The following is a 25,141-nucleotide window of genomic DNA, read 5'->3' on the forward strand; positions in this document are numbered from 1 at the left end:
GCTCCAATTTCTTGACAATTTTTGTGACATATGCCTCTGCATGTGGGCTGAAATGTGCGAAGACTGGCAGAGATGCTATCTTTGTCTTTATCGTGTCAAACACTGTTTGCTATGTGATTGTCCATTCTCATTGTGCATCTTTGCACAGTATCTTTAAAAAAGGTTCCACGATACGTACGTACTTAAAAATAAATTTATGATGCAAGTTGGTAGTGCCGAGTCTTATTAGCTGTGGTCAGAAGCATGTGAATGGCTTTCATGTTATCATGTGTAAGCTTTATTCCTGTTGCTGTCACTCTGTACCCTAAAAAAGTTAATTTAAAAGTTCCACAAACTCAACAAGTTTACTTGAAGATTATTTATTGAAATTACCTGAAGAATATATAAAAACATTTGCTTCTATTGAGGAGGCAATGTACATTAAATTATTAAAACTGATTGAGATGGGTATTTGATTGTATTTGCCTTCATGACAATGTTGTAACTTTAAACAATTTGTGTTTTTCCTGATGTTTTTCCAGCATAAATAGTGTGTGTGGTCCTTAATTTTGATTAATTTGTGAAATGAGTAATTAAATGGACTGAGGCATAGAAATATCTAATCGGTAATTGTCTGTGTAATCTTCAAAAACTCTGATCTAACCATTACTATGATCCAAGGAGAACATTTCTTGGCAAATCCATGGCATTCTTCTCATGAGTACATAAAATTATTAAAGCCAAAAAGTAGTATTGGTTGCAGGGGTGTGCAGTGAATAGATTTCCATTTTATTTTTCAGTTCTGTACGCTCCTTCATATTTTCATTAAGTTCTTGTACCAAGGTGGTTAAGCAAGGCACCTGATTAACAGAGGATGCAGCATGAGTTGGACTCTGTTGGTCATTAGACACTTGCTGTAACTTCAGCAGGAATCCCCTGGAATGGCAGGGAGCCAGGCACCTCAGGTTCTAACTTTACTTGGGTTTTTCTGTTCATCCCTATATAGGGTGGGGCCTCCACTTGCCCCTTATAAGGTGAGGGATGTGAAGTGGGTGGGGTCAGAAACCACCCTGGTCCCATCCTGGGATGCACTACCGCTTAGATTCAGCACTGAAGAAGAGTCTCATGGACTCAAAACATTAACTCTGTTTTTCTCTCCACAGGTGCTTCCAGACCTGCTGAGTTTTTCCAGCATTTTCTGTTTTTATTTTTTTTCTCTTAGATTGTCTGCTGATATGCTCAGAAGGAAGAGATGTGCCAGTTTTATTGATGGAGGAAATGGAGCCCAAATTGGGCTGTCCAGGCCTGAATTGTGACCTGAACCTCCAGAGAGTTAACCCTTCTAATTTTTTCAATTATCCTACTTAGCAAGAGAGCCCCTAAGGGACACATTTTAATTTTCCTCGGAGTGAAGGGAAGATGAGAAAGCTTGGCACACTGGCCAACGGTGCCTCATTTTGGGGGCCCCTTCAATTGTTTGGTGTCCAGGGATGAGGCCAATGAGCCTGTGTGAATTTTGTGCCCTCCCCCAATCCTGCTGCTCTGGCGAGGTCAGTCCTGGAGGGCACAGATAAGGGTGGCAACCCGTAGAATTTCAACCCCAACAGAAAGTTCTCAAATAAATAGCAATATAGTACATCCAACATAATAAAACATCCCAAGATGCTTCACAGTAGCATTGTCAGACAAAAATAGATAAGAATCGAAGAAGGGATATTATAGGGCAAGTGGACCAAATGCTTGGTTAAAGAAGCAGGTTTTAAGCAGTATCTTTGATGGGGTGGTGAGATTTGGGGAGGGAATTCTAAAGCTTAGAACCTAACCTACTGACCACCAATAGTAAGGCGAAGGAAGTGTGGGGTACATGAGAGGCAGATTTGGAGGGACCAAAGAGTTCTTAAAGGGTCGTAGAGCTTCAGGAAGCTACAGAATTAAGGAGGGACAAAGCCATAGAAGGATTTGAACACAAACCTGATCATTTTAAAATTAAAGCATTTTTTGACTGGGAGCCGATGTAGGTCAGCAAGCACTGAGTGGTATTTTTTTTGCAAGTTAAGGTAGGGGCAGCAGAGCTTTGGATGAGTTTACTCATATGGAGGGTGGAAGATGGGAGGTTGACCAGGAGAGCATTAACATAGTTGAGCCTGGAGGTAACAAAAGCAAAGATGATGGTTTCAGTTCAAGATGACCTGAGGCAAGGGTGGTGATAAGTGTTATTTTGATTGTAGCATTTTTAAAATGGAGTTTAAAATTTTGTGCTAATGGCTTGAGGCTGTCTGCCTGTGCATCAGGATTTTGGGACTTAACCTACCAAGAGCAATGGGAGACAACCAAAGATTTGGCAGGGCTGTTTCTCATGCCAAGTCTTTGCATTGTTCCACACAGGAGGATTTTTTTTTTTGTGTTTAGGATACTGCTGGAGGCTCTTCACAATTGGCTTCTCTGCTCATTTTCCCACCTCCAGGTCAGCAAGCTGTCCACTGGGGATCAGATTTTGAGCTGACAGCTCGCTGACTGCATCAGAATCAGGGCACCGGGCCCACATTGATTGAATCTCACACTATCTCCTCCAAGCAACTGCTACAAATGCCCTACCTACTGCCAACCCAAATCATCTCGAACAGGAAAACCATCCCCACAGTACCCAGGCACTACTATTTGACTATCTCATAAGGAGTTTTTTTTTTATTGTGACTGAACATTGCATTGTAACCATCACCTATTGTCAAGAACACAAAGTGTCATAGATTGCAAAGTGAGTCAGCTCCATTCAGCAGGCTCCAGTTATTCCTTCAGTTTTCATGCTTATAATTGAACAAATCTATCAAGCTTCAGCGTCAAACATGGGCTTTCAAAAGAGTTGACAGAGCCCAAAATTAATGACTCCCAAATATCTGTTTCTCACGTCTTTTCTTGAGTCTATTGGCTATTCTGTTGCTATGGATGTTTTCTCATATCATGTACTGACATCTACCCCACCCCTTCCTTTTACAATGTCAATGATGTTCTAATGACCACTCTGTTGGAAACAGGGTGAGTATCACACAGTCTGCTCTCAAGATAAGAATTACTTTTAGCTCATGGTGAGACACCCCACCCATCCTGCCATAACCCTTTCTTTACATTCTCTATGCTGATACATCCACTCTCATTATAGAGTACTCAGTGTCATTCCTTTATATTTATCTCAGATGTTTGTTCATAGGTACAATTCACATTCAGCCTCCTTTGTTCTTTCAAGCTAAGTTCAGCCTCTTATAGCATCTGTTCCTACTTTGATACTTGTTGACTGATTAGGAATTGCAGTTCATACACTGAAATTTGATAACAAATGTTCAAAATATTCTGTGGGGTTCATTGATGGAGCAGGTATTTTTACCACCGCGAATAGTTATGACCAACATTATGAAAAGGATGTACCCCTCTCAGTCCCCCAAGATTTTTCCTACATTTCTATCTATTCTACATGGCCTTGCATGAATAATGAAAGCTCCACTACTGACAGGAAATTTCCTGAAATCTGCATGCCGTCTGATTTTAAACTGGCTGTGCTATCATATGGATATAAACTTTGCTGAATTTCTTATCTTCAACTGTGATGCCCTTTTCAGTGACTACAGACCAGAGTTTCAATGTGGGTTTGGGAGCCCAACACTTGGATGATTTGCAGGTCCTGGCCCTGCATCCGAGCTGTCTCGCTATTGCAATGCTAATTTTAAATTTAAATGGCCTGACCGGCCAGGAGGCCAGCTTGGTGCCTAATTAGAGGTGACACACACTTCCAAGAGGACTGAGCTGCCTGTCTGGCACCAGCAGGAAAGACAGACTGCAGCCATGATGGGAGCTGCTGCTGCCTTGCAGAGCAGACAGTTCATCAGAGGGCCAGGAACTTGGAAATGAAGGAAAGTGGCCATTCAACCAAATTTAAAGTACAGAGCTGGGCCCATTGCTGATTGGCCCACCATACTTCTGTTTTTAACAAGTGAAAATAAAACTTTAGATATCCCCACAATTAAACTTATAGCTGGGCACTGACATGTACCAAAATAGAAATTGAAAATTGCGTTCTCAACGGAACATGTGCCTGAACAAGCTCCTTAAGGAGCTTAACAGCTAGGAAATTGGTGGCAAATGAGTTGCCTGACCCCTCCTCACCAGCAGTCCTTTGAAAATTTCAAACTGTCCCAGAGATGTCAGGATCTTGAGCTAACCTTCAGGACCACCCTTTTCAATTTGCACTCGCACCAGGTCCCGACCCCACATCCTAACCCCATGGCCCTTTGAAAATCACAGCCTTCCTGCCCTACATGGGAGAACACTACAGAAACACCAACAATGTCTTACTTACAATGTTAGTGCGCAATACACTACCAATCTTTCTGAAAGGAAATCCATTTACTTGCTGATGATACAGCCTGCCTAGTAATCAGTCGGTTGAGAATGAGAAATGCTTCCGTACATTAAACCTCAGAATTTGATGGGAATTGGGTCATGGTTTGTAAATGTGATGATCCAAAAACAGTTTTCTTCCACAAATATCCCTTTGCTCTAAGCCAACATTTTATTTAAGTTAAACTACAAATTTTATATTTTCCTTATGTTATCCATATTTCAATGTCTCTTTGTTTGCTTTAATCTCAGAAGGCCACACTCCACTTCCTGCACAGTTAGATGCTTTACAAGCTCTCGGTTTAGCACCAGTTATTGACATTGTGGGTTACATGCCTATACTGATTACAAAGGCAATTGCAGTGCATGGATAATCTAGGAACTTCTGTATTGAGAGAATAGTTGATACCTCATGTGAAAAGAAAATACACCTGAATGAACTCCCAGCTGTCACTCTATATTACTCCAACATTCCTCAATGGCTCTTGTGAGAATCCACTGTATCCTATTCAATGATACTTGGGAAATCACATCACATTCAAGTTCGCAAATTGGCACATTATTTGTCTACATATACCTGTACGTACGTAGCATTAGGTTTCAGTACGAGAAAACAGATGTGCTGCTGGCTGAGATCTGGGGAGTATATGCAGATGAAACCTATTAATTGGAATACCCTGATGAAAATGAAAATGTCATGTTTACCGCATCACTATTCAAGCTCAATGTATTCAAACTTGAATACATTGATACCTAGAATGGAATTTGACCATCAACTTTAAGGATAGCTTTTAAGTTCCTAGTTTGAAAAGTAACCCCTGGTTTTGATATCAGAAGGAAATGACTTTCATGAAATATTTTTTGGCAAAGCTTTTTTTTTAGTTTTGCATAGGAAGTAAAGCCAGGAAAGCCAAACATCATTTTTATCAAGGTGATTTATGCTAAAGTGACATACTAACCTGAATGTGAGTTATATTCTCATGCTGTACATTTGAAATCAAATGAAGAAATGTTTGTGCAATACTTTGCCATGAAGTCATTACCTCACTGCCCTTTTAATTGGACGGCTTACCAAAAACTCCCTACTGAGTTATGGAACTATTATTTCTTGTGGCCTTTCTTTGCAATGCGCGTTGGTTATTAGTATGGATGGTGTCTAAAACGTAAAAAAATCATGCAGCAGTTTATTTTTTAACAAACTGGTTTTACATGATTCGAAATATAAACCTGTACTATTTACCCTTCAAATCTATAGATAAATTTCAATTATACAATTGACATGTGTGTTGGATTCTTCCAAGTCTGTGCTTTTAATAGGCTGTTTTAAAAAGACATTAAAACTTTTTTGTAATTCCAATGCAAATGGGTGATGGGAGTAAACAAGAAATAAATATATAGGCAAGTGATAAGGTTAAAAACGTCTTTAAAAAGTAAGGCGAATTAGCTAAGAAATAAAGTAAAATTAAAGTTACAAAAAACGAAATAAGACAGATAAATATTGGGAAAGACAAGAGAATAGGATGATAGAGCCACTTCAGTCCCAGCTATGTTTTAGTATTTAGCTTTTTCCCATTTTATAAGTTTAGTCAAAATATTCAGTTGCTCCAATCAGACTGAGGGAGAGAGCCATAAAGAAGATGCATCATTACTCACTCTTACCATTTCAAGCACCAAAATTGGCTCTCATATGACTTAGATAAATGAGTTAGAAACAACTAGACTGGGGATTCACTGAGCACAAGTGAGCCAGAACAGGTAGAAATACCAAGGACAGCCCTGGAAAGAGTTCATAGGAGAGTCAGTTCATGTTCTAGTCTACGGAAGGGGACCAAAAAAGAAAAATGGTTCCTGTACTGCAGGAATTGCTGAATGCATAGGACTACCTTCGGAGAAAGAATTCAGAATATCAGACCGTATTTTGGAGTCCAATATCAACTTTGGTATTTTCTCGCATGGCATCAACAGTCTGCAGTCAAACATTGTCTGGCATATTGCTCTTTTTACCATTAGCACCAAACATGGTAGCCAACCCTGGTTCAATGAGAGCTGCAGAAGAAAATGCCAAGAGCAGCACCACCAGGCTTAGCTGAAAATGAGGTACCAACCTGGCTAAGCTCCAACACAGGATTACATGCTTTCTAAACAGTATACTTTAGGCACAGCTAAGCAATCCCACAACCAACGGATCAAAGCTCTGCAGTGCTGTTCCATCCAGTCATGAATGGTGGTGGACAATTGGTCAATGAACAGGAGCAGGAGGAGATTCCATGAATATTCCTATCCTCAACGATGAAGGAGCCAGCATGTGACTACTAAAGATAAGGCTCAAGTGCGCACAATCATCTTCAGCCAGAAGTGCTGATTGGATAATCCATATTGAACTCTTTCTGAGGTCCACACCATCACTGATGACAGTCTTTAGCCAATTTCATTCATTCCACATGATTTGAAGAGATGACTGAATGCACTTGATGCATAAAAGGTTATGGACCGTGACAACGTCATGACTATTGTGCTGAAGACTTGTGTTCCAAAACAAACCATGCCCCCAGCCAAGCTGTTCCAGTACAGCTACTACACTGGCATCTACGCAACATTGTACAAATTGCCCAGGTATGTCCTGTTCATAAAAAGTAGGACAAATCCAATCCAGCCAATTACCACCACATCAGACCACTCTCAATTATCAACAAAGTAACGAAAGGTTTTCAACCGTGTCATCAAGTAGCACTTCCTCAGCAATAATATGTTTGCTGATGCTCAATTGGCATTCTACCAAAGCCACTCAGCTCCAGACCTGATTATAGCCTTGGCATAGGCAAAAGAGCTGAATTTCAGAGGTGAGGTGAAAGCGACCTCCCTTGACATAAAGATAGCATTTGAATGAGTGTGGCATCAAGGAACCCTAACAAAACTGAAATCAGTGGGAATTAGGGGGAAAACTCTCCACTAGCTGGGGTCACAATAAAAGATGTTTATGGTTGTTGGAGGCCAATTATCTCAGCCCCAGGGCACAATTGAAGAGTTCCTCAGGGCTATACCTTAGGCCCAACAATCTCTAGCTGCTTTATCAATGACCTTCCTGTCACCATAAGGTCAGAAGTGGGGATGTTCACTGCTGTTTGCTGCACAGTATTTGGCACCATTCACAACTCCTCAGATACTGAAGCAGTCTGCATCCACATGGAACAAGGCCTAGGCAGCATTCAGGCTTGGGCTGATAAGTGGCAAGTAACACTCATGCCCCACAAGTGCCAGACAATGACCGTCTCCAGCAAGCGAGAATCCAAAAATCTCCCCTTGACATTCAACAGCAGTACCGTCACTGGATCAGCAATCATCAAGATCCTGGGGGTTACCAATGAGAAGAAACTGAATTCGACTAGCCATATAAATACTGTGGCTACAAAAACAGGTCAGAGGCTAGGAATTCTGCAGTGAGTAACTCACCTCCTGACACTCCAAAGCCTGTCCACTATTTACAAGGCACAAGTTAGGAGTGTGATGGAATACTCTGCACTTGCCTGGATGAGTGCAGATCCAACAACACTCAAGATGTTCAACACCAACAAGAAAAGGAAGCCCATTGGATCAGCACCCCATCACCACCTTACACATTAACGCCCATCACTACCAAAGCACAATTGCAGCAGTGTGTACCATCTACAAGATGCACTGTAGTAATTCACCAAGTGTCCTTCGACAGCACTTTTCAAACCCTGCAACCTTGACCAGCTAGAAGAACAAGGGCAGCAGATGCATGGGAACACCACCAGCTGCAATTCCCTCTCCAAGCCACACACCATCCTGACTTAGGATTATATTGCCATTCCTTCACTGTCTCTGGGTCAAAATCCTGGAACTCCCTTACCAAGTCACATGATGGGTGTCCTTACGCCACATGAACTGTAGCAGTTCAAGAAGGTGGCTCACCACCACCTTCTCAAGGGCAGTTATGGATGGATAATAAATGCTGGCCTTGCCAGCAATGCTCACATCACAAGAATGAATAACTAAAACATTCACAATTATGGATAGGAAATTAATGCTTCCTTTGCCAGTGGTATCACGTGAATGAACAAATGTATATTTTCTTAAATGGTCACTTCAACAAATGCTACAGGATCTGGCTCAACCATCACTCTATTTTGGACAGGCCATGAGAACAAGTGGATAGAGACTTCAACTGGATCATGATGTCCTAGACTTTCCCTCCCACAAATCAGTAGGAATGTTGTACTACACCAGCAGCTGAGGTAATTGTACCTTGACAATAAATATCTCCTGATGACAGCATAGAGGAATCCTTGTAACCACAAAAACAAAAGCCCACTCAAAAGCCAGTTGAGCCAAGCTGTCCTTACAGACACCAATCTGCTGTAGTCTGCAGCCAAATTCTCTCAGGTCTGAACTCCTAGAAGTTGTCAGCCTCATGGAAACACCACCTGCCAGTTCCCCTCCAAGTCATACACCATCCTGACTTGGAACTATATCGCTGTTCCTTCACTGGCTCTAGGTCAAAATCCTAGAAATCCCTTCCTAACAGCAATGTGGGTGTACCTACATGAATGTTTTGCAACAGTTCAAGAAGGTGGCAACAAATGGATGGCCTAGCCAGCGATGCCCACACCCTGTTGAAGAATAAAAAATAAAGCTGAGTGGAAGTGTAATGTAAGTAGACATGAATATCAATGCTGATCATTGGGCAGATGCTATTTATCTGAGGTTGGGAGGAATGAGATATATTAAACATGACTGTTAATGCAGGGGATATGGGGTTGCTCTACTGATGAACTCTACACTGGGTTGCTGCTGACAAAGTCTGGCTGTAGGCAGTTGTGGAACACCACCCTATGTTTCCTCAGTGGCTTCTCCCGTGACATGCTGAAATACCTATTCCGATGGTGGGATCATGTGTTGCCCTCGTAGCAGAACAAATTATGCAGCATACAACAAAGCGCAAGCATGTGAGATACTCATTCTGGGCTGCATTGCAAGCAGCCACCAGATCTGCCCATGGAGCAGAATCACTGCTTGAGGACTTTGATGATTCAGTTGAAATGAGCTCCGGTTGACTCGTGAGTCTGAATGTTGCAAAATGCAGCCGTGGCTTTGTAAGTGGAGTATGAGCCAGTGTGCAAGGAATGGCCCATGTCTCCAAGAGTCAGCCTTTCAGTTGCTATGTAGGTACAGGAGTGGTGTGATGGGGTGTTCATGCAATGTAAAAGAGTCATGGCAGCTGTCAGGAAAGCAGCATAGATTTGCAAAATGAGTGGAAGGAAGACCAAGAGACCGTGCGTGAACAAGCCTATGGTGTCAGTCCACTGCCACTTTACAGATGTCACAGAAGAATTAATTTGGTGGAGTGAGGTGAAAGACCTGCAGGCTCTGCCAGGATACCAACTTCACAATGGATGCAAGACATCAATGGCTGCATCTACATTGCTGTGCATGAACCATCTGAAGAGCTAGGGATCTGTATCAATAGGAAGGCTGGACAAGTCGGGATGCCCATTGGAGCACAATGGCAGTGTCTAGATCCATCATTATGTGCTGCACATCCTATGACTTCATGCTGCAAAAGGGACAACCATTAAGGAAGGAAAAGCAGGAAGATCACTTCCCGCTGGAAACTGAGAGTTCAAGGCAGGCCACCAATCCTGACAGCTGACAGAGATCTGCAGCAGCAGAGTTGAATAATGCCTTCCTCTGATGTACCAACAGTAGTCCCTATCATCTTACCAAGGTTCCCATAAATACATTAAGTTGCACTCCACCTTCTTTATTGTGTTTACATTGCCAAGAATGTTGAGGAAAATCACTTAGTAAGATGCTTCATCAGTCTCCATTTCATAATTCTAAAAAGGTAAAATGGAGAAATAAAGAGCAGCCTTGTGCTTGACTTCTATTCTTTTTTGCCTAATCTGGCATTTCTATGAGATAATCCACATGTGTCTGCAGCATCTTGGCACTTACCTGGGCAGGCTGGCCCAGCTGATACTCTAGAACCATCAATGAAGGGTGGTGGAGGAGCAGACGTGCTGTCTTCCAGAGCGACGACAACATGTGTCTCATTCATGGCACTGCTGCCAATTTCAGTGGGTTGAGCCTCAGTTCTCCCACTGCTCTGCATGGGAGCAGGGCACAGGAGTAACAAGATGCTCTTAAATCCCTAATCTATATTCCTTAACTGTTTCAGTCAGAGGAGATCTGTGAACCCAGAATCAGGCTGGCAGCTTCTCCCAAAGTTGGCAGAATCTCTGTGTGCCCCATTGCAGTGCCCAGAGAGCTTAACAATTGCTCCATGGTGGAATGCTGAATTTTCAGTCCATTCACATAGATCCCACAAAAGTTACATCTGCACATCCCCCATAATCTCTGACTTTGTGCAGAAACTTCTTGGCAGCCATCCCAGTATACTTAGAGGTTCCATGTGTATTCCTTTCAGTTATGTTTGATAGGCTGGACCTTGAAATTTACATCTGTTCCCCATGCAGCAGGTCTAAGATGAAAGCTCCCCTCTGGTGAACTGCTTCCTGCTATCTACCTTTGCTCCTGTGCACACATGCCGGGTGCATCTCCCAGTGCAGTCCTGTCTAGCCTACCTGCTGCGCTACATGGAGTGTCAGTCTCTGAGCTGCTGCCTGCAAGGGTAAGGTTGAGTTGTGCTGCACCCTCGAATGTACTTCCCTCCTGCTCCTCCGCCAGTCTTCATTGTTGGTTCCACAGTGTCAGCTCGGTCTGCTGCTCTGACACGTGCCAAGATGCTGCAGTCTGCAGCCAGGCCCATTGTGGCCACATCTCCTTCTGGGTTATGTTCAAATTCTGGACCTGAAATGGAAAAGAGGAACAAGAGTTTGCAGTGAGTGCCAAGGGTAAGCAGAGACAGATGAACATCTTCTCAAAACAGCTGCACTTTGTAATGCAGATTGGGAGGTGGTGCCAATTTAGTGAGAGGGGAAAAGAAGGTAAGGTGTCCAGAAACTCTAAGAGTGTCATCCAGTCTCACCAATCACCATACTCCCAATGCATCTCATGCCAGCATTGCTTATCCTCATGTTGGGGCAGGACATGGATGGATGGTTCCTCTCCTCCTCTCCCTGTCTGTTCACAGGTGCTGTGTGTCTGCTTCCCCGGCAAGAAAGAAGGGAGTTTGTTGCTGGTAGCCAAGTGAGATATTTTGAGGATGTGCATATCAGAGTTGAACAATGTGGGCATTGTGTGAAAGATAGCACAAGCCTGGGGAATTAAGGGATGTAATTGTGTGGACAGTGGCAGGTACCCTATACTCCCGATCAACAAGATAGAGATTGACAACTTAGTAGGGAGTGAGGTAAAGGAGTCTGCATGTGGTGAAACATCCAGCACTAGTGAGCAGCTGCAGATACTGGTGACAGGAACATCCCTCGAGCAGCACACTGGAGAGCGAGCTCCTCTCCCAGCTTTGCTGAGGAAAACAGAAATGCTGACCTTGGGCCAAGCAATGAGAAGAAAATTGTTTGTTTTGCACAAGCAGTTATATCAGGCATTGACAGACTTGCCGAGGAACTTCATCACCATGACTGAGACTGTGGAGTAGTTTGCTTCCATCACTGTGTTGTTAACTCCCAGGGCATCAGCAATCTACAGTCTACCTAAGGGAGTGTGGCCATCTCCAGAGTCACTGCAGCTAGATCACAACAGGAGTCAATGTTCACAGCATTTACAGCTTTGGTGGAAACCATCCAGTCTCAAAAAGCCTTCAAGCAGACGGTGGGCTCAAACCTATGCTTCTACTCGTAGAGACAGACATCCACCTTGGAGAAGTGGTCAACAGCACTGTAGAGGTAGACTCAATCTTGCAAAGTCTAATGGAAAAAATGGACAAACTGATAGGAGCCTTGAAGATGTCACTCATTTCCTGAAGTCTGCTGTCCAACAGGTTAGTGGAAGTCCTGCCCACCAGCCACATGGACATAAGAGCGGCACAGCGAACGTAGCAAGTGTTGCCCTCACCCAGCATATCAGCACCTTTGTTTCTCCACCATCCACTCTACCAATGCCTGCCTGCTGAGCTAGACTGCTCTGGGTGCAGCTACAGCGCTGCAGTCTGCAGTCAGGTCCTCAGAAGCTCAAGCTCCCAGAAATCATTGATCACAAGCATCTCAATGGTCCCCTCATGAGCAACAGTAGCCTTCCACTAGCTCAGTTGAAGCCACTAGTGAGCACTTCATAGCAGGAGTAGATTTAATAAACATCCTTTTAAAAGTATTGATCACTGAGGTGACAAAACAATTCACCACATTATTGTTCTTGGAGTTAAAACCAAGACCTTTATTATATTAACAACTTTGGTCTAAAACCTCTTCTCATGAAGCCTTCTTTCATCCGCATTGTCAAAATATTATTGTCTCAGATGATGGCATGATGGTTTCAATGTTCTTGAATGCAGAGTTACAAAGGGTAACAACACCTATAAATATGGAGGGTCACCAAAAGCACTGTTCTTTCAAATACTTTGTGGCCTGTCTAGCTGCAATGCATTCAGCTGGTTCTACTTCTTGTGGTTCCCCCTTGCCTTCATTCAGTTCTTTCTCATCTAAAAGATGTAACTTTTTGTTTCTGTGTCTCCACCTCTTTGCATTTCCAGGATGTGTAGAAAGCTACAAGTTATAATGATATTACACACTAGGTCTAGGCCATACTGCAGGGATTCCCCTAAATTTTTGCTTCAAACTGCCAGTGATATGTTCCATGATGTTCCTGGTGGTATCATGGCTTTTATTATGAATGTACAGGCATGGTCAGAATGCTGAGTGGCATCATCAGTTGTGTATGGAGGGGATATGCCTTGTCACCTACCAGCCATCCACTTGTGTTCCTAGATAAGTGAAGAATTGAGGGGATGAATGAGTATCACAGAATGAAGGCATCGTGAAAGCAGCCATTAATATTCTTCTGCAATGATGACACACAAATTGAACTTGATTAAGTAGAAGCTTTTCTTGCTCCCATAAGCTCTTGGCCCATCTGCTGGTGTTCTGATGATTTCATGAGTGCAGTTTAATATGCCCTGGACACAAAGGAAATCAATCACTCCTGCAAAGTCCAGAGTTCTCTCATTTTGGCTATTGGCATCCATTGCAAAGGTAATGTAGTGTGTATGACATTAATAACCCGTTTGACCCAGATATGCATTTGAGACTGGGAGTCACAGTGCTGTCCCATGTAGCAGCCTAGATAGAGACTGTGGGAAAAAATATACAGGTGCTGGTGATTTTCACAGCTCTTGACAAAACACAGACCTCTAGCCCAGTAGGTAGTTGGTGATCCTGCAACAAGTTGCACAGATCAGAGACAATGGGGCTGGTATAGTGTACCCTCCTCTTGCACTGGTCCTCAGAAACATCCAAGAAAGTAAGTCTTGGCCTGTAGACCTTTGGGATGGGCAAAGGTCTAAAACTACTCACAATGGCATATAGATCCCAGTGATTTGTCTATCTGCGGGTACGTGCCCATTTAAACGCAACATCCAGACATTTTGCCCAGCCAATGCCACTAAGTTTTACTCAAAGGGTTGGCTGTTGGGCAAGACCTCTAACTCAATCAGTTAAAATAACATCTGAGGCCATGTGGCATAATCAGGCCCCTTTTTGAATTCACTCATGAGCCAGTTGCCTCTTTCCATGGATGCATATGCAAACTCAGTCAGCTGAGTTCCTGGCAGAAACTGGCAATCAATCGATTTTCCTACCTTTAACTGCTCACCCATCCTATACCTGGAATGGGTTAAAATACTGTAGTCCCTAACATTTAGTCTGCACCAATTCTGGTATTTGTGTTTGTTTCATGCTTCATTTGGGATTTATTCTATCCGAAAATCTACAGGCTATATGTTTTGTTTTTTTGCTTACAATAAATCATTCATGAGCAGGATGTGCATGCGATATAATTCCATATGTATCTATTCATTGTTTATAGCAGGTATTCATATCCTCTTGAGACAAGCAGTTACACGTCCTGTTGGGCCTCTAAGGGGAAAAGATCACTTGGCCAAAAGGTTAATTTGTAACAGGGCCCTATAGTGAAGATTTTGCACATTCAGAATGTAAACACAAGATAAAAAGATAACAGGCAAGCTTTTATTATCAAAGGATTCCTGCTAAATAGTCAATGCTACTTAGTAATGCGTAATTATGATATTGGACTTTAATTGCCTGTGTAAATTGAAAGAGAAGTGGTAGGTCTGAATGAAATGAAAGCCAATGTTGAGACACAAAGCAGACTCTGTGGGGAAGACATGGAGTGGTACAGCACTTACTCCCTGGTTGATGGATGGCTAAAAGAGCATTCAACTGGATGATGAGGCTAATGGCCCCCTTTGACATTAAAGGGAACTGTTCCTAGAGGGCACCAAGAAAACAGAGGCAATTTATCAACGTTACCAGCATTGTCTATTGGTCAGTTGTTCATTTGTTGAGTGTTTAAGAAAGGAACAGGAATTAAATAAATGAGATAGGTCCAATTTTAACCGTGCCTGTCTGACAAGGGTGGTGCGGGTAGCTAGTTAAATTTACAGTAGACTACTTATCCCTGCATTCCAACGTGCTGCAGCCTCCAGCCATTTTAAATGCACATTTTTCAGACATGGTCAAGGCACAGGCAGAACGGGCCTTATGAACATACGAAATACATTGTGACCAATTATATTTATATATCAAGCTCCTATGCCAACACCATGTTAATTAATATTGCAAAATCTCTGCCCATGCCACTTTTCTGTCCAGGAAGCACGGAAACATTATTTAAGGGGATACTTACCAAAACACTTGTGGGGGGATAACAAGGACAAAAGCATGATTGATAGTAATGTTGGTGCATTAACGACAGACACAGGAAACATTGTAATTGGAAATCAGGAAATGGCAGACTTACTAAATAGTTACTTGGTATTGGTCATCACAGTAGAGAATGAAGATGAAGATACAAGGAAAAATTAAAATAAATCAGGAGGAAGAACTAGTTTCAATATTTTTTTTTAAATGATGCTGGAGATGATAAGTAGAATGAAGGTAGAAATATCTTCAATAACTGATCATTTCCACCCCAGGGTATTAAAAGATGTAGGTAAGGAATTTGTTGATGCGCTATTGATGACCTTCCAAACTCTATCGATTCAGGAATTATCCTTTTGGATTGGAAAACTGTGATTATCACTCCATTATTCAAGATGGGTGGGGGAGATAAAATAGGAAATGATAGGCATATTAGTCTAGCATCAGTTATGAGGAGATTTCGAGGACATGTCATTAGGGACAGAGTGAATAAGCATTTGAATAACTATGATCTGATCGGTGAGAGAGGCTGCATAGATTTGTATAGGATAATCACATCTAATGAATCTAGTTGATTTTTTTTAAAGAAGCACAAAAGTGCTTGATAAAGGAGTGCCCATTGATGTTATTTATTTGGATTTCCAAAAGGCAGTAAATAATGTAGACAGAGTCATGTACAGCACAAAAGGAGGCCATTTGGCCCAGACCACTAAGTAGTAAAGAGACACTAATAGATTACATGAGTGGGCAAAACTGTGGCAGATAGAATTTAATGAAGTGATCACTTTGGGTCTAAGTGTTACAACTGGTGAGTACACATGCCAGGACTTGCCCTTTCTTTCCCACTCCGTGATTGATCATAACAGTACTTTTTATAATTTATAAGTCACAAATGTATTACTCCAGTGCTTGTACAGAACCATTTACCCGCTGATTGCAAATAACACAGTCTGACAGGCTTCCTTGGATTTAAGCACCAAGAGGTTAGTTTTTATTGTGCTAAAAAACCCACCCAGATAAAAATATAAAGATATTTTAAAAAGATAAACCCATGACCTTCGCAACACACACACACACACACACAAACATGCAAAATAACAAGTTATACAGAAAGAGGTTACTCTTTAGCCAAATTAAGATTTGGTAATAAAAGGTAAGAAAAAAATAGAGAGTTCACTGTTTATGAGTCCTTCGATGGTATCTGTGGCTGAGGTAGGGATTTTTTCCACAGTGGTCTTGAAATTCCAGTGGAGTTGAGATCAATGTAAACTGCAATTTCTGGAGGCAAGCTAATTTTTTAAACATAATCTGTCTTTTCCAAAAGTTGATGATATTACTCCTGATGTGCTTTTTGATGGAAATTCTCTATCTTTGTACTGGATTTCAAACTGTAGAGATTGGGTCTTGAACTTGAGAGAGAAGGGGAGAGAGATGGTGTTACTGCTCCATTGGCAGGCTTCTTCTAGACTCCTGTTTTTAGAAGCTTGTGTATTACAATGAAAAACAATTCAAAACGGTTATTCTGATTACATAAGCTCTTGCTCCGTACCGATTTCAGAAGTTAATTAATTAGTTCATGTCTGGACAGACCGTGTCTATTGTTTTTTGGCCTAGGCGATTAGTTTCTTCATCACTTCTGAATAGATCATCCTTCCCTGTGATGAGCTAAAAGGAATACCTCTTTTGCCATTGTCCCGGTAGGCTTTCTGTCTCTGCCTGAGAGGTAGCTTTAGAGAAATGCAAATGGTGAGGGCCAGTAAAATTTCAGTACATCTTTGAACTAATCCTTGACATCAGTAGGTATGAAATTACATAGGAGGTGGCCTTGACATGTCTTAATTGTAATCCACATTGGAAATTTCCAGAAACTGGTCAACTTCTAATACCAGATGTTGGGTGACCTGTGGCAGCCATCTTAAGTCAATGTTTTTGCTTGAACTTTTAAAAAAAAGTCCTTTTAAAGCAGTTCAATAAATATTTCACCAGCCGATGAAATTAAAGATTAACATCACACATGCACATGTCACATCATCATGGCGTAAGAAAGATAAATTTGTGCATTTTCTAAATGGTGAACAACTAGGAACTGTGACCAGACAGAGGGATTTAGAGATTCTAGCACAGAAATCACTAAAAGCTATTGAACAATTAGAACGGAACAATTGAACAGAAAACAATTGGAAAAACTAATGGAATGTTGACCTTTATCTCAAGAAGGCTGGAATACAAAGGGCTGGAAGTTATGTTACAGCTGATTAGAGTTCTGATGAGACTCCATTTAACGCACTGTTCTGGGCACCATACCTCGGAAGGATATACTTGCCTTGGAGTGGTTGCAACTCAGTTTTACCGTACTGATACAAGGGCTAAAAAAAGTGTTAAATTATGAGGGCAGATTGCCGAGTTTAGGCTTGTAATCCTTTGAATAGTGAAGATAATTAACAGAGAAAAGATGATCAAAGGAGTTGCTAGGCTAGATAGAAGGTAACTATTTCATTTGGTAGGAGAATGCAAAACAAGAAGGCATAGTCTTAAATTAGAGTTAGGCCACTTAGGGTCAGGAAGCACTTCCTCACACAAAAGGTGGTGGAAATCTGGAACTCTCTTTCCAAAGGGTTGTTGTGGTGAGATCAATTGAAATTTTTGAATAATAATGGTATTAAGAGTTATGAAACCAAGGTGTATAGAGTTATGATGCAGATTAGCCATGATTTAATTGACTGGAGAAATAAGCTTGAGGGGCTGAATGGCATGTACCTATGTTCCATTTGCAGCTAACTGAATCACAGGATCTTTGTGTTATGGATTGGCAGAAGAGTTTACAGCTTCCAGGTTGTTTCTTCCTCATTTTTTTTGCCATATCACCCCCAGTGGGCTTTATCTGCTTATAATAAATATTATTATTGCTAGTTTTATTTGGATTGAGAACCATTTGAGGGAAGAGAAACAGCAACAACATCAGCTACAGCAACCAGTACCAGCAGAATTGGACCTATCAGAAGACAGGAGGTGAATGGAGTCAGTTCTGTTGATGCCATGCCCAGGTTGTAGAGACCAAGAGCCACTTTCTTGTACCAATCTGAAGACCAGTGTCTCAGGAACTCAAGCTGCCTCAGGCAGGCTGCTACAGAGCTCTTCAACCTTCTGTGCAGGTCCTGCAGCCTGCTGGGCCAAGTGGCTTTCAAAGCCACCACAGCCCTTAACTTCCAAGCCACTGGCTTCTTTCAGTCTGCAAAAGGGGTCATCACCTGAAGCTCCTGGTCTGCAGTCCAGAGCTGCATTAAGTAGATTACCGATACCCTGTTCACCAGGACTGGCCAGGACCTTCCCATTGTTTTCAACGGTCAACACGAGAGAGTTCAGCAGTGACTGGCTTTATTCATGTCCTGGACACCATTGACTGCACACACGTTGCCATGAGAGCACCAGAGCACCAGGCAACAACCTTTGTCAATAAAAATGCTTATCATTCCATTAATGTACAGTGAATGGCCAATCACAGAAACAGGAACAAGTAACTCTGCACAGGTAAACTTCCAGCCTCTCCTTGCCCAACACTCATAGCTCTGCCTGGGCCATTGATCTCTATGCTTTTCCTTCTGCTTGGATATTAGGTGCTCCTCCTCGTGACTTTGTCCTCTCCCTCACATTATGTCTTCTCCTACAGATTGAAACTGCAATTGGAGATGTGTAGGGCTTAAGCATGTAGTGCATGTGCTGAGAGGTGGAGGGATTAGATGTCATGAGGATGGGGAAGTGGTACATATAAAGGAGTGTGGGGCATGTGAAGTAGGAAAAGAGTGCTGGGAGGAATTGGGGGTTGTGCCAGTGCTAGGTCGTGGTGTGTTAGCGTGTGGTGTGAATTGAGGAAAGTAAGAGATGATGTGTTTGGAATGAGAAATTGAGGTGTTGCAGGGTGCTCCTATGAATGTTATATGCTTCATTATGTGGTAGAGGGGAGATAGTTGTTGAGAATGATGGAGTGAGGTAAAAGATGTATTGTCAGATGCTGGTTAAGGCATTGGGGAGGTGGAGAACTGTACTCACGCTTGCTACATTTGTGAGGTCTTTGAATCTCATTCTCTATTCAACCTAGGTCCCGGCCTGCTTAATAGTTGACTTGGGGATGTTCCTGTGGCTACTGGAGAAGTGTACCTTTCTCCATGCCCTGACTTCCTCCATCAGGGATGCATCGATCGAGGGATATAGGGGAGCAAGAGGGTTCGCAGCTCTGCAATTCACCTATGCATCTTAAATATTCAAAACAATCGTTCAAACAAGAAGTAAAGAATACAACCTCATTTTGAGAATGCATCCCTCACTGATGCCTTGATGCAAGTATGAGGTCACTCCTCAACCAAATAGGATGATCCGGGCTTCACGCCCATCCAATTTGTGCCCTAAGTTAAAATCAAGGCTATTGTGTCCTACGTCCAAACAGAAATCTTTCCTGTCCAAACGGCATACAGTTTTTGGCCTGCATCCACATGATGTACATATCAGGGTTCATTATACTGCATGTCAAGTCTTCAGTTTTTAAACTCTTCCAAAGCATTTTTGCTGAAACAGTGGCATCAGGTTCACATTTTCACTACTGCTTTTAATCTAAACCAGTCGTGTTCACAAATTGCAGTTTTAGGTTTGCAAGTCAGAAATTCTCTGTGTCATCAAAGTGCCTTTAAGTTAAGTATGAAATGTTCATTTCAACAGATGAGTTTTTGATACCTCATAGCTAGTTACAAATGCTGCACTTTTTAAAAAAATTGTCTTCACCAAAACGTTGCCAAGTTGCCTGTAGTTGGACTTAATAATTTAAAGAAGTTGGTATTGCTCTTAAATCATAAAGTAGGTTGGAGTCATTTTTTGCTGGTTTTCTATTATCTGCAGTTGTGCATGCATCTTTTGGTATCTCAGTAACCCTCGTCTGCTGGGAAAAAAATGATTTAAAAATGCTGGAAGTGAAGCCTTCAACGTGTTCACTAGGACCTTTCTTTTGTTTCAGTGTAAAGAATGAAAACATTTGCAAACTGGTTCTTACCTTCTATTTTGACCAAACTTCTTTGGTTTTGCTCTTCGAAACAATGTAATATTTAACACATAATGTCTGGATAATTTGTTGGGCCATTAAAGCCTAATACAGAGATCTCTTTTAAACAAAAATACAATCTTGAAAACACTCTGCCATTTAACCTTTAATACAGTGCAATTTAAAGCCTGACATCAAATTAAGCTATTCATGAGCTGAAGAAAAACAGACATTTTGAAATGTCTTTGCAAAAGAAGTCAGGCTTTTTTTTTTCCATAGCAGGAGGCCCATTGACTACCTATAGTTGTGACCTTGCCAAAAAATCTCACTAAAATGCGTTTCCTTGATTTGCACTGACATTTACTCCTGGTAAAGATATTTATCACCTGAGTAACATACTGGGTACAAATTTGACAGCTGGGTTGAAGAGACTTTATTGTATTTAAAACTGGGAAACATCTCATATTTGGAAAGAATATTATTTTATGTCATTCTGCATGCTTACATATTATAATTACAATTAGAAAACATAAATTTCCATTTCTGGAAGTCAGATGACAATTTGGAAGTCTGATGTTAAAGTGTAACAGACCAATCAAATATTCAGATTCTATTCACATGAAATGATGTTTCTTTCAATGGTAATGAACAACATAATGTGCATAATAGTAACAGAGGTTGGGAATTCTGCAGTGAGCAACTCAGCTCCTGACTCCCCAAAGCAAGCCCACAACCTACAAGGTGTAAGTCAGGAGTGTAATGGAATACAACACTCAAGAAGCTTAACACCATCTCTGACAAAGTAGTTTGCTTGATCAGTGCCTCATCCAGCACCTTAAACATTTACTCCCTCCATTGCTGTTGCACAGCGACAACAGTGTGTAGCATCCACAAGATGCAGGGTAGCAACTCTCCAGACTCCTTTGACAGCACCTTCTCAACCTTTGACTTCTATCACCTAGAAGGACAAGGGCAGCAGTTTCATGGGAACACCACCACATGCAAGTTACCCTCCAAGTCACACACCATCTTGACATGGAATCACATCACCATTCCTTTGCTGTTGCTGCATCAAGATCCTGGAACACCATCACTAACAGCGCTGTAGGTAGACGTACACAACATAGACTTCAGCAGTTCAGGAATGCAATTCACCGCCACCTCCTCAAGGACAATTAGGGATGGCAATAAATTCTGGTCTTGCCAGTGATGCCCACATCCCATTAATTAATTTAAAATAATAGAAAGATAGGAACTGGAGTAGACCATTTAGCCCCTCCAGCCTATTCCATCATTCAATGAGATCATGGCTAATCTACAACCGAACCCCCTCTATGCATCTTAACCCCATATTCCTTAATGCCATTGGTTAAAAAAAAATCTATCAAGTTTGGGATTAAAATTTACAATTGACCCAGCATCAATTTCCATATGAGGAAGAGAGTTCCAAACTGTTACCATCCTTTGGCTGTAGACGTGTTTTGTAATTTAACTTGTGACAAGCCTGGGTCTAATTTTTAGACTATGTCCTAGAAATGTTGGGGGAGAAATTCATTCACATTGCAGCACATGCATACTTATGTCAAAGCACCAGGGCAGGCAGCACCACACAGTTGCTATCTGCGCAGCTCGCATACTCAGTACGCATAACATATTATCAATGTGTTATCAATGAAGAATGGTGCACAAGTGCACAAGTAGCAGTGCTGCCCACCCATGGTGAATCTAGCAGCACTGTACAAACCAATTTCTCCCTATCTATTTCTTTCTAGCTCCTTATTCTGTTCCCCTTAATATCTAGAAATTTTTGACCAAATTGCTCCAACTTTCTAATTTCCAGGAGAAACAATCCTAATTTATGTGACCACTCCTTGTAATTTAACCCATGGCTTCAGGTATCATTCTGGTAAATCTACTCTGCACTCCCTCCAATGCGAATAAATCCTTCCCAAGATGTGGTGCCCAGAACTGCTCACAATACTCTGGGTGTGGTCTAACCAGGAATTTTGTGTAACTATTGCATTACTCCGTCCCCTTAAATCCTATTCTCCTAGAAAAGGAGAATTACATTACAAACCTTTTTGATCACTTCTTGGGCATATTCATTTTAATGGTCTAGGTACATGGGCTCCCAAATCTCCTTGATTTCTATTATTTCTAGATTTTTACCATTTATAATATATTCTGTTCTATCCTTATAGTTCCAAAGTAGATGACCTTACAGTTGCCTACGTTGAATTCCATTTGCGACTCTTTTGCCAAGGCAATTAATCTATTAAAATGCCTGTGTAATTTAATGTTTCCAACTATACAATATACAATGCTACCTATCTTTGCCCCATCGGCAAACTTGGCCATGTCACTTTCTAACCCATCATCTTAATCATTCATACATGCAGTGAATAGTTGAGGTCCCAACATAAATCCTTGCAAGGACACCACTAGTCACATCCTGCCAATAGATGGTGCTCTCTGTGTCCCATCACTCAGCCAATTTCTTAATCAGGTCAACTTAATATTTCCTCCCTCCCTATATTTGTCCCATCCAATATTTAACACTCATCCCCCTTAACTACATCTCCTCCTTTCATAAAAATAGGCACAAAGTACTCATGAAGAAACATGTCCACCCATGCCTTGTACCTCCAAACACAAGTTACCTTTTTGGTCACTATTCAGCCCTATTCTTTCCTTATCCTCTTACCCTTTATGAATTTATAAAACATCTTTGGCTTCTTTCTTGTTTCTCTATGCCAACATTTTTTCGGGCCCTTGCTTTACTCTTCTAATTTCCTTTTTCATTTCACCCCTGCACTTTCTATACACCATTCGGTTTTCTGAGCTCTTGGCACCTGAGATAAGCTTCCTTTTTTGCCTTTTGCTACTCTGTACGCTCCTTGATGTCTGGCGGGGGGTGGGATTTAGATTTGGAGTTCCATCCTTTTTGGGAACGTATTTGTTCTGAATCCTCTCTATATCCTATTTGAATATCTCCCACTGCTCTGACACTGATTTGTCTTCAAGTAACAATTTCCAGCTCACTTTTGCCAAATCACAGCTCAGTAAAATTGGCCTTTCCCTATTTAAAACACCCTTTTCCATAACTATGCAGAATCTAACTAAATTATTATCACAACCATTCATATGTTCTCCCAATGATACCCCTTCCACATTTCCAGTTTCACTCCATAAAACCAAGTCTAGAACTACATATTCTCTAGTTGATCCTAGTATTTACTGGCTAAAGAAGTTCTCCTGAATGCATTTTAAGAATTCTGTGCCCTCTTTACTTTCTACATTGATTTATCCCAGTTAATTTTAGGATAGTTGTAATATCACTACCTTATTGTTTGTGCACTTCTCAGCAATTTGCTTATATATTTGCTCTTGATTCTGCCTCCGACTATTTGGGGGTCTATAACATACTCCCAGTAAGATAATTTTACTTTTTTGATCTGAAGATGGATCTATATGACCCCTTTTGATGCTCTTTCTAGCATACCATCCTTTCTCATAGCTGTGATTGTTACTTTAACCAATATTGTGACCCCCGTCCTTTTTTATCCTCCTTGATCTCTATCGCACTTGATAAACCTGTAACTGGGAATGTTCAGCTGCCATTCCTGACCTTCTTAAGCCCTGTTTCAATAATAGCTATGATATCATATTTGCTATCTGTGCCACCAGCTCATGTGCCTTATTAACCTGTGTCCTTGTATTGAAGTATACACCACTGATCACCAAACAACTCCTTGATCGTCTACAACTCCTACAATAGTCTTAAATCCTTTTTCATTTCTTAATTCTACTCATTAAATCTCCATTGCCTACTTACTGCTTGTTATATTGTCTCTTCTCATTAAAGTGATTTCACCTTTAATCACTTTGGCTGCCCCTCTTCTTCTGCCATTTTCTTTATCTTGCCTATAGGCATTATAACCTGGTATATTTAGTTCCCAATCCTGATTGACATGCAGCATGGCCCAGTAATGGTTAGCATCCCATACTTTCCAAGTTGAATTTTCACATGCAATTCATTCAATGTGTTTTTCACACTCCTTATGTTAGTATGAACAATACTTATTTATGCCACAGACCCAACATGCCCTTCTGCGCTAATACTTTACTCACACGTTTCTTATTTTCCCCCTGTTTTAATTATTTTACATCTCTTAGTTTTTCCTTTACCTGTGGTGCCTAAAACAAAATTTTTGACTGTTACTCTACTCTCCCCTTTTATGTCACTAGCGTGTAATTATATTATAGATTTCTAGCACAACTGTTTTAAAGGTACATTTCTGTTTTTAAACCTTTACATTGAGTTTAAAAGCCTTTTTCAAAATGGACAGACAACATGGCACGTCTCTGTGTTAGTCCAAACCTTCTCAGACACATATCTCTAGAGCTGGCGAAGAAGAGTCATTAAAATACAGAAGACTCCTCCAGGGATGTCCATTGTATCCTCTAGAAAAGTGTGGCTTCTGAGAGAACAGGAGAGAGGAAGGGACTTCAAAGGACCTCAGTGTAACTAACTTTGCCTGGTGAAACAATGACTCATTGAAAATTAACATAACAGTCATTATCCTGTTTTTGACCTGTATAAAGGAGGCTGTAAGAAGCCATCTTGTGTGGCAGTGTGAGAGACAAAAGCAGCACAAAGCTCTCAGCTGAAACAGTCAGGAACCACCAAGAAGAATTCTGAGAGACATCAGAGGGGTTTTCTCTCTACCATTGGGAGTCAAAGGTGAAGGTATCAAGAAATCAACTGCTGTTCTGCAAAAGAGTCCAGGCAATCTTAAAGTGCCGCAACTGCAGAACTAATGAGGAACAAAAACTCTTCTCTCTCCCAAAACCTTCTTGACCTGCAGAGTCTACCTGAAAAAAGCAAACACTGACTGGTCAACTGCAGAAGCCATCACAGCTGCTAAACCAA

Source organism: Cetorhinus maximus, chromosome 1 (genome assembly GCF_964194155.1).
Source record: "Cetorhinus maximus chromosome 1, sCetMax3.hap1.1, whole genome shotgun sequence".
NCBI classification, from domain to species: Eukaryota; Metazoa; Chordata; class Chondrichthyes; order Lamniformes; family Cetorhinidae; genus Cetorhinus; species Cetorhinus maximus.